Source organism: Palaemon carinicauda, chromosome 4 (assembly GCF_036898095.1).
Source record: "Palaemon carinicauda isolate YSFRI2023 chromosome 4, ASM3689809v2, whole genome shotgun sequence".
NCBI lineage: Eukaryota > Metazoa > Arthropoda > Malacostraca > Decapoda > Palaemonidae > Palaemon > Palaemon carinicauda.
The window spans coordinates 54159948-54169947 of NC_090728.1; the positions used below are offsets into that span (position 1 = coordinate 54159948).

The window sequence follows — 10000 nt, forward strand, 5'->3', positions numbered from 1 at the left end:
AAGGGATAACGAAGATGTATGTTAGAAAAATGTTTGGACTATTGTTATATAAGGGATGACGATGTTTGTTGAAAAAAAAAAAATAACATTTGGCCTATTTTTAAGTAAAGGATGGCAAAGATTTTTGTTAGAAAAATATTCAGCCTATTTTTATATAAGGGATGACGAAGATGTTTGTCAGAAAAAATATTTGATATCAAGGTCTTTTCAACATTGTAGAAATGTTTCCAGAGAGTCTAAGATTGTGCAAGCCATGCAGTAAACCCAACAGTAAGTGAGGCAAATATTGTTCTGTTTCGGCCTGTGAGAGAGACTCAAACGAAAGAAAAAAAAAAAAAAAACGAAAAAAAAAATTATGAATAGAAAACAGATGAAGAAAAAAATATTGTTCCTTTGAATCTCTCTCTTTATGTCTCCCTTTAAGTTGATTCTAAAAAACACATTACACTTGAGCTTCGTAGTCCACACTCCCTCCCCCCCTCCCCCCCTTGCTGCTGCTGCTGCTGCTGCTGTTATTGTCGTTGTTGTTATAAATGCAGCTGTATTTCAGTTGTATTTTCCCCCAGCTTCGTGTTATTTCAAAATTCCTGATCATGCATGGCTCAAGTGAAAGAGTTTATTTAGAGTTGACACATCAGATATTTTGGCCGATTATGGCGGTGGTGTTCAAAACTGTGGTTGGCATATTTCTCTTTTATTTAATTTTTTTTTTTTAGTATCATCAACTTTTTTCCCTAGTGAATTTTTTATATATATACACATCTTTTTTATTACTATTATTATCATTGTTATATATTGCTCCATTGGTGTGAATCTTCACTGTTCATGCGCAACACGTTTGTTCTTCTTTATATATCTCAATGTCACATTTTATCTTCACTATTGCTGCATGGTTTTTATCCAATTTTTCAATATTTTATTATTAACTCTTTATTATTGTTATCATTATTATCGTATTTTCTCTTTTGCTAAACTTTTGCTATTTAAAAATTGTGAAACCAGAGCCATTTTTTCCTTTTAATCATAAATCTTAAAACATTGAAGAATTTCATATTAACCTTTTGCCCAGTAACAGTTCGTTTAAATGAATCATTTTAAAAATCAAAAAACAAAATAGAAAAGTTTGATATATGTAAAGTATATAAAAAATCCTTTTGTGCTTCACACTAAAAATTTGACGGCAAAATCCATGAGAGATCAGCTGACCACAGTGCTGACGTCACTTGCAGGGTGTATGGGGTCACGTGACCTAGACCTATCAATGCTGCTGTCCCAGTTCGCAGGGGGGGCCGGGGCTGCTGACCCCCCTGCAGCAGCAACTGGCCCCCATCACCATCACCATCATCATCACCACCAGGGGGTAGTCACGCATGTCTCCCCCGGGATACCCAACGCCGCCCCCAATGCCCTGCACCTGCTACAGCAACATTCCCATCATGCCCAGCACCAGCAGGGTCTACAGGGGGTTCAGGGGGCGCAACAGCTTCAACAGCAGCAACAGCAACACCACCAGCAGCAACAACAACAGCTCGATCAACAACAGCAACATCAAATGCGTCCGTGGTGCGAGGCTTGTGGGCGGAGCTACAGTACAGTGGGCAACCTAAGCAACACCTGGCCAACGTGCATGGGCGGGGGGAGTGGGTTGTCTGTGGGGTGTGCGGCAAAACCTTCAAGACGCGACAGTACTTGCAGTCTCACCTCTTGCAACAGCATGGCATCAGGCAGAGACCTACCCCGCTATTGCCCCCGTGCCAAAATACCCCCAGTACCTCCACCGCTACCCCTACCACCACCAGCGTCATCACCCTCGACCCCGCCCAGCATCACATCGCCCACGAATCACCGTCCAGTTCTGCCCAAACCCCGCCCTTTAGCCCTGCCCACAGATCATTCCCTAACCCCTCCTCATTTTCTGCCGGTCACCCCCACTCCTCTTCCACCTCTTCTTCTACTGCCTCTGCTTCAGCCTCTTCCTCCTCCACGTCAATGAGTTTTGCCGTGCCCGGGCAATCATGCATGGACTTACCATCCACCCACTTCAATGGGCATTCCCATTTCCCTCAATTTGGTCAACCCTCATCTTCATTTTCCATAGCTCCGCCTCCTTCTGTGCATGCCCCGCCCTCTCAGTGTCCCGCTCCTCCCCAACCTGACAGCAGTGGCCAGGCTGCCAGTCCCCCTCCCCAACCTGTCAAGCAAGAGAGATTCTCGTTTCATTCGATTCAGATCAAACAAGAGATTCCGACTGATGGTTATTACACCATTTAACCCTTGCAGGCAATAGCTACCTTAAGCTAACGTAGATGACCTTTTTTTTTTTTGAGTTGCTTGTGTGTTGTCTGATACTAACCACGGATTATGTAAAAGCGTTGTGTAAGAAATAGTATTTGTTCAGAAAATTAGGATGATGTAAATAGATTGGGAAGCTAAATATATCAAACGAGAAATGTGTAAATATCCTTAGGTATTTTGATATGCTTCGTGATTACATAAAGTTAGATTTGACGTGCTAGTGAAAATTTTATTCATTAAGGTGAATCATTTTATTTCCCGGAAGAGAAAGGTTAGTTAGAAATAGCAAATAACTAAACAATTGTGTGATCTATTGCAATGGCTGTGTAGAGGTTTACTATTAACAAGATGATAAGTGAAAACATGTACATGTAATAATATTTCTAGGTGCAATCGTAATGAACTTAGCGCTTCCGAAGCTTCTTAAGACGTGATCTAATGTATGATTGACATGACTCTCTCAACAATAACCGAAATCTGTGTCACCTGTAATCCATATCTATCTACCTGTTGTATAAAAATAGTGAGCTCAGATCAATGCTTGATGTTGGTTTTACTGTTGAGGGTCGGTGTGAAATTTCTTTTTTTGTTTCGCTTGGTCGACCGATAGGCCTATTTTCCTTTTTTTTTTTTTAGGCCTGTGTCATGTAAACCCCCCCCCCCCCAAGATATATAATTGTCATAGCTATACCTTTGCTATTAAGTGTTCACTGCAGCCTGACATTCAGTGTTGAGTGTAAGAACTCGCAATAGAAGGAAACGTTCTCAGAGAGAAGGAAACGTTCCCAGAGAGAAGAAAACGTTCCCATAGAGAAGGAAACGTTCCCAGAGAGAAGGAAGCGTTCTTAGAGAGAAGGGAACGTTCTCAGATAGATGGAAACGTTTTCAGAGAGAAGGAAACGTTCTGAGAGAGAAGGAAACGTTCTCAGATAGAAGGAAACGTTCTCAGAGAGAAGGAAGCGTTCTCAGAAAGAAGGAAACGTTCTCCGAGATAAGGAAACGTTCTCAGAGAGAAGAAAACGTTCCCAGAGAGAAGGAAACGTTCCCAAAGAGAAGGAAACGTTCTGAGAGAAAAAATAAATGTTCTCAGAGAGAAGGAAATGTTCCCAAAGAGAAGGAAACGTTCTCAGAGAGAAGGCAACTTTCTCAGCTAGAGGGAAACGTTCCAAGGGAGAATGAAACGTTCTCAGAGAGTAGGCAACTTTTTCAGCTAGAGGGAAACGTTCAAGGGAGAATGAAACGTTCTCAGGGAGAAGGAAACGTTCTCAGAGAGAAGGGAACGTTCTCAGCTAGAAGGAAACGTTCCCAGGGAGAAGAAAACGTTCTCAGAGAGAAGGAAACGTTCTCAGAGAGAAGGAAACGTTCTCAGAGAGAAGGGAACGTTCCCAGGGAGAAGGAAACGTTCTCAGAGAGAAGGAAACGTTTTTAGAGAGAAGTGCTTGGATTGAGAACAACCGTAAATGGAGAACGAACGTCGAGGTTAATTATAGGTCATACCAAAGTTCTATAAACCTTGGGTCATGTCACATTGGCTTTTGACCTCAGAGGCAGTCAATTTAAAACGCTGTTTATAGCTGACTGGTTTATGTTTACAATGAACTACCACTGTTTAAAAAACCCGTAATTTGAGTCGTAAATTGGTAAAACTATACTGTTCTCAGCCGTATTTCAGTAAATTAAAGGCGACCGTTATTTTTACCCTACTTTGTTATCATGTTTTACGGGTTGGTGACCGTAATATCACTCCTTTACGTCACTATATCCGTTTTTTAAAACGGTAAATGCCTGGCAACTTTTATTCCAGGATTTTTTCCGTTTTTTACGGCAAATTTTTAACAGTAAACTGTATGTAATCCATGCTAAGATACAAGATCAAGTTATATGATTTCCTTTTTATACTTTCACAGCCTTATACTTTTCTCCTTAAGGTTACCCAGATATATTTTAATATTTTTATAGATTTATTTTATAGGCTCACAGTTAATTGCACAATATTCCAGACACATAATAACGAGAGATTAGTTATTTCTCTTTTCTGTTTCCTCGTTGAATCTGAAGTTTCCTGAAGCCATTAGGTCTGGTCTTAAAACTTGGAAATTTCAGTATTCTCTCTCTCTCTCTCTCTCTCTCTCTCTCCTCTCTCTCTCTCTCTCTCTCTCTCTCTCTCTCTCTCTCTCTCTCTCTTTCATGTGTATCTGTTTTACTCGAACAGCGAATTGTGTCCATGGTAGTCAATCAGCTACAGTGGACTGCTGTTGCAAATTGAGAGAAGGAGAGGAGACACACACATACTCTCTCTCTCTCTCTCTCTCTCTCTCTCTCTCTCTCTCTCTCTCTCTCTCTCTCTCTCATGTGCATCTATTTTTCTTAGGTAGTGAGTTGTGTCCATGGTGGTCTAGTCAACTACAGTGGGCCGCCGTTGCAAGTTGAGAAAAATAGAGGAGACGCTCTCTCTCTCTCTCTCTCTCTCTCTCTCTCTCTCTCTCTCTCTCTCTCTCTCTCTCTCTCTCTCTCTCTCTCTCTCTCATGAGCATCTGTTTTACTTGAACAGCGAGTTGTATCCATGGTAGTCAATCAGCTAAGAAAGAAGTTGCCGGGAAGATATAAAAAAAGGTGTCAACGAGATTGATTAGTTCCCCACCGAACTATAAAGCATATCATGATTAAAATTAGAAAAGCATAGACGAGGTAATCCTCACCTCTCTCTCTCTCTCTCTCTCTCTCTCTCTCTCTCTCTCTCTCTCTCTCTCTCTCTTTGTGTATGTGTTTTTTGGAATAGCTGATACACCATTGGACTTGAATCGAGGCTTTAATTTACAGAATTGATACATTCTACTGTATTTTTTTGGCTTTTTTTCTCATCTTCTGTAGTATACCAAACCGTAATCCTTAAATGCACGATGCATTAAAAGGAATTAAATATCTCGATTTTGATTTTTTTAGCCAAAATCTTTGATATTTTAGTGTTCAGGTTCTTTACAAAAGAAAAAAATACAAATATCAATTATATTAAAATATCTTTTAGTCTCAAACCGAATGTGACCATTTCTTTACAAAAGAAAAAAATACAAATATCAAATATATTAAAATATCTTTTAGTCTCAAACCCAATGTGACCATTGAGTCAATCACAACTTTGTATATGAAATAGCATTGCTATATTGAATATGTGTGTAAGGCTTATCAGTGATTTGGAAATTCCTTAAAGAATTGCTGTCGTAGGTGTAAGTCCGCTGCTCCTATCGAAAAAAAAGACGTTTTTTTTACGTGTTTTTAAGGTGCTGTTCAAATTGTTCTTCATACTGAAGGATTGAATGAGATCAAAAGAAAGACCAGTTAAGTGAAAATCGTTCTCTTTCTCTTTTCCTCTCTGTGATATCGACTGAGATTTGGAACCGTCTGTGCTGGTTGCTTGTCTGTTAACTGATCTATCTACTCTGTTAGAGTCCGCCCAGTATAAGTAGGTTAAGGTGTGTGTATATGTTGTGAGTTAGCGGTGGATCGTGAGCAATTCTTATAGTCCAAAGTGACTTTTAAGGACTTGTGATTAGTATAAATTGGAATTAAAAGACTGCAGTGGAAGGTGTCGTGAAATAAGGAATGGTTCTTGATGTTGACACTGGCGGGAATGATTTATGATCAAATGGATGGTGTATAAAGTTTATTCTAACAATTTGTTGGTTTTGATACAAATATACGAAAGTTGTTGTTGTTTTCTCACAGGTGTTATTTCTGGAGTGAATAATGGAAATATGTTGTTATATGAATATTTAATTTTTTTTTTTTTTGCGTTGATTTTAGAGCTTGGTTTGTTTTCATCTTAAGAGTAGATTATCATCAATTGCTTACTCAAATACAAAGCATTACTTGTGACTTCCAAAATTGTTATTTAATTATAAATTTATTTTGTAAATTTTTTGCTGAATGTAAAAGGTAAATAATTATGCAAATTGTTTTTCAACTGTTGATTTTGACTTTTTGGTCTTGAAAGCGAAGATGAATCAGGCGAGAGACGTAAAGTGAATCCCTTTCAGGGGCTATTAAGTAAAATTTCTTGGCTGAAAATAAAATTGACATACCAAACTTTTTCCATCAAACTTCAAGTAAGATAAGCCAGCCTATATCCTTTGGTATAATATTGTTTCCTAGTGGCTGTATAAAACATGGGTAATAAGTAATTTAATAAAAATAAACGCTGTCTTAGTTATGTAATGCCTAAGTTACAGTATCAATTATTTACCTTTTAAATTCAAGCCAATTTTAAATTTGTTTATGTTCTTCAAATCTTTGCAAATAATAATTTACATCATGCACTATTAGCTAGATCTCTATTAAGGGATTCAGCAACCCGGAATATACGTTCAATAGACTGAATTGAGGCAAAGAGAGTAGCATCATCTGCACATGCAACAAACTTATTAAGGAGGATTTGTGAGAGATGGAATGTTTATCAGCAGAATGGCTGTTATTACTCCTGCTTTTGGGGACCACTTGACTGGATGAGAGAAATGGACGCAATTGCTAAGATGTTGTAGAATTTTATGGTTGGAATGCGTCTGATGTTACGTAGTTGAATGTCCTAAGAATAAAGAAAAACTAAGTCAGGCGTTGGACAAAAGGCTTTCCGGGTGAAAGTCTGCGTTCTTACAACGAGTAAGTCCCTTTTTGATTCAACCCGTTGCGTAGAAGCAAAGTTATAATTTCCTCTAGGTAAAAAAAAAAAAAATAATAAAGTAAAGTTTCTGTCTGTCAATGACAGGCAAACTATCACCTGTCTCTACCTCAGGGTCTTCTTGAGTCCAATATAATTTCCTCTTTTCCCAAAAGCAAACTCTGTATGGGGTACTAGTTGGTTTTAACATTGAAGCAACAGAGTTTATTTGGTGCTATTAGCAACTGACATTACACAACTGAGGTTGTTCATTTCTGGATGATGTTACATCAGCAACGTCATCATGAATATTTAAGTGAATTGTTCCTTATAAGTAGATTTTCCATTGTAGTGACAGAATCCATGCCATTTCATGCACATTCATTTTTCTTTAATTTGAAGGTCAACTTTATCATAGCATTGTTTCAACAATACTATTCGGTTTTCCTCAAGCTGAGGGAAAGTAAATATTGATTCCATATGAATCACTTGAAGCTAGTTACCCTGTTTATTTTTGGGCTGAGAGCCTGAAAGTCAAAAACTGGACTCTTGAAGAAGCGTTTTAACTGGTGTGTTATGTAAATTGTCTAGTATAAAACTGAAAAAACAAAAAACAATAAAAATACCGAAGACTCTATTAGCTCTCTATCGCAGACCAAAGACTGTCTTCTACGACGCTCTCTTTGAATAAGTGTTCATTTGTGCTTTGTTGTCGTGGAGCTCTTCAAGATAACGAGATAAGAGAGCTTAGGGTGATTATATTCATCAATGTAAATCTTTGTGTTTCATATGACTCATTTCATCGTGTGCTTAGTTATAAACTGTAATCCTTCACTTGTGTAACAAGGAAACTACGAAGGGTAATAATGTGTTTGTTTCGCTCCAAGAGTGTTGTATGTTTCCTCTGCTTCACCAGTCTGTTTTTTTAGATTTTAAGATGCAGTGTGTTTATGCTTCCCTCACTGATGATATACAGTATAAGGATTCCCACAGGCTTGGAGTGTCAAAAGGAGTTAGATTGTCGTGGTGCTTTTTGAGTGTCTTAGGCCATAGAAGGATCTCTGAAAGAGTTCAGGGTAAATCAAATAAGGAAGATAATCTATAGTCAATTCTTTTTAGTGAAGTAGATCTGCACCGACTCGGAAAAGGCAGCGGTGCCCTTTTAGCTCGGAAAAATTTCCTGATCGCAAGATAATTCTAACCAATCAGATAGCAGAAAACTTTTCCGAGCTAAAAGGGCACCGCTGCGAGTTGGTGCAAGGGTGCCTCATTAAAAAAAATGTAGTAGTGCTGTGTCAGTGGTAATTTGGGGGAAATGGCAGTCTACAGATTGTAAGTAGAATATTATCGGAAATTAATTCATAAGTATGACGAGAATTCAGATAGAATAACAACACCAATAGCTCAATTGAAAAAGAATTCGGGGAAAGGTCGATCCTACGCATGGCTCCATCGAACGAGTACTGCTCATGGTATGCTTGTGATTTAGCTGCTCTGGCAGAATGGAATTATTTTGATTATTCTCTAAAGGGAAAAAAATATGGAAACCGATGCAAAGGGCTGTCCTGTCCCATCGCATCCAGAAGGTAGGTAGGTATTAGATTAACTTTACATAAAAACAAATAAACAAAAATATGCAAGGCACGGGCTCTTGCCCTCTAGAAGCGCCTCCTACAACGGCAAGAAATAAAAAAAAAACTGCAGAGTAGAGGTTTAGATGCCAAGAGTAGACTGTGGGGAGTAGATAACGTAAATTATAAGAAACTGGTCCGAAAATTTAAAAGGAAATAACTGAGGGTCTTAGACCAAGAAACATACTTAAGAAATAATTTATCAGTACATCAGAATGAAATGGTGCTGGCATATCTTTTAACATTTAAGGCTAGGGTTAAAAGACATGAACATTTCAGTGAATAGAAGTTAAGAGGTAATTTTAATACCATAGAAAGATAGCCTAAGGTCATACTAGAGTGATGGAGACGATGTTATTAGAAACTGACTTAAAATGATTTTTTTAAGTATAGATGATCTTCGATGATTTAGACTACGTTAGGTTTCAAATTCAAGTAAGATTAGAATTAGAAATTCAAAATTGGAAGTAAGACGAAATTATCCCAGATATTTAAAAACTAATACTCATCACCATTTCGAATTTGTGCGGAAAAATAAATTTAGTAAAAGATGAATTGAAGGGAGACTTAATTTTATAAAATTTCTTTAATTTAATTAATTTATTTAATTTAATTAATTAATCTGATGTGAATTAATATTACCTTCTCCTTTTGGGACTCCAATCCTTAGCAATCTAGATTTGTGTCTCGCTAGGGTGTCATTATCTAGACTAGTGATTGGATAGTCATTATCTAGATTAGTGATTGGAGATACCTTATCTAGATTAGTGACTGGAGAGTATTTCAACTGTTAATTTATGTTCATTGTATGAATTTTTATTTTGTGATTGGTTTGATAAAAAAATACGGTAATCTCCGTATGTACGTTGGCATGTATGTTTTTATGCGTACACACTAATATATATTATACATGTTCATTTATAGATTCACCAACAGTATTTTATGATTTATTGTTTAGTTTTAAACCTACGAAATATTGACTATTTTTCTTCCGTCATTCAAACCATAGACGGAAGCTTCCATGAGAGAGGACGGAAAGGGAAAAATAATCTATTAATTCTTTTCATTCCACATCATTAATAACGTAAATAGGTCGAAAGAAAACGGAAATTACCTAAGAAAATTTTGGAAATAATCTTTGCTGTCTCTGTTTTATTGTCGTTTATTTCCTTTTCTACATCAAATAAATTCTTATATTAACTTTTTTTTCATATTAGTATGGGTTAAAGGTTTTTTTTTTTTTTTTTTTTTTTTTTTTTACTGCCCTGCCTGACATCGCTTAGACCCCGGAAGCGTATGTTCATGTGTTGTACCAGTCACCAGCGTCCTTCCTCAGAGGACCTATTTAGTGAAGCTGACGATTAAAAATTACTTTTAACATGTCTAGCATTCTTGGTATTCAATAGCGTTTAATTGATATTAT

General features: G+C 37.4%; 1 protein-coding gene and 1 pseudogene across 1 annotated transcript in view; both read left to right on the forward strand.

Annotated features, from left to right (window-relative positions):
- Positions 1-10000, forward strand: part of LOC137639959 (protein abrupt-like) — a 44945-nt gene that overhangs the window by 16817 nt on the left and 18128 nt on the right.
- On the forward strand, positions 1190-2904 carry LOC137638961 (protein couch potato-like; annotated as a pseudogene).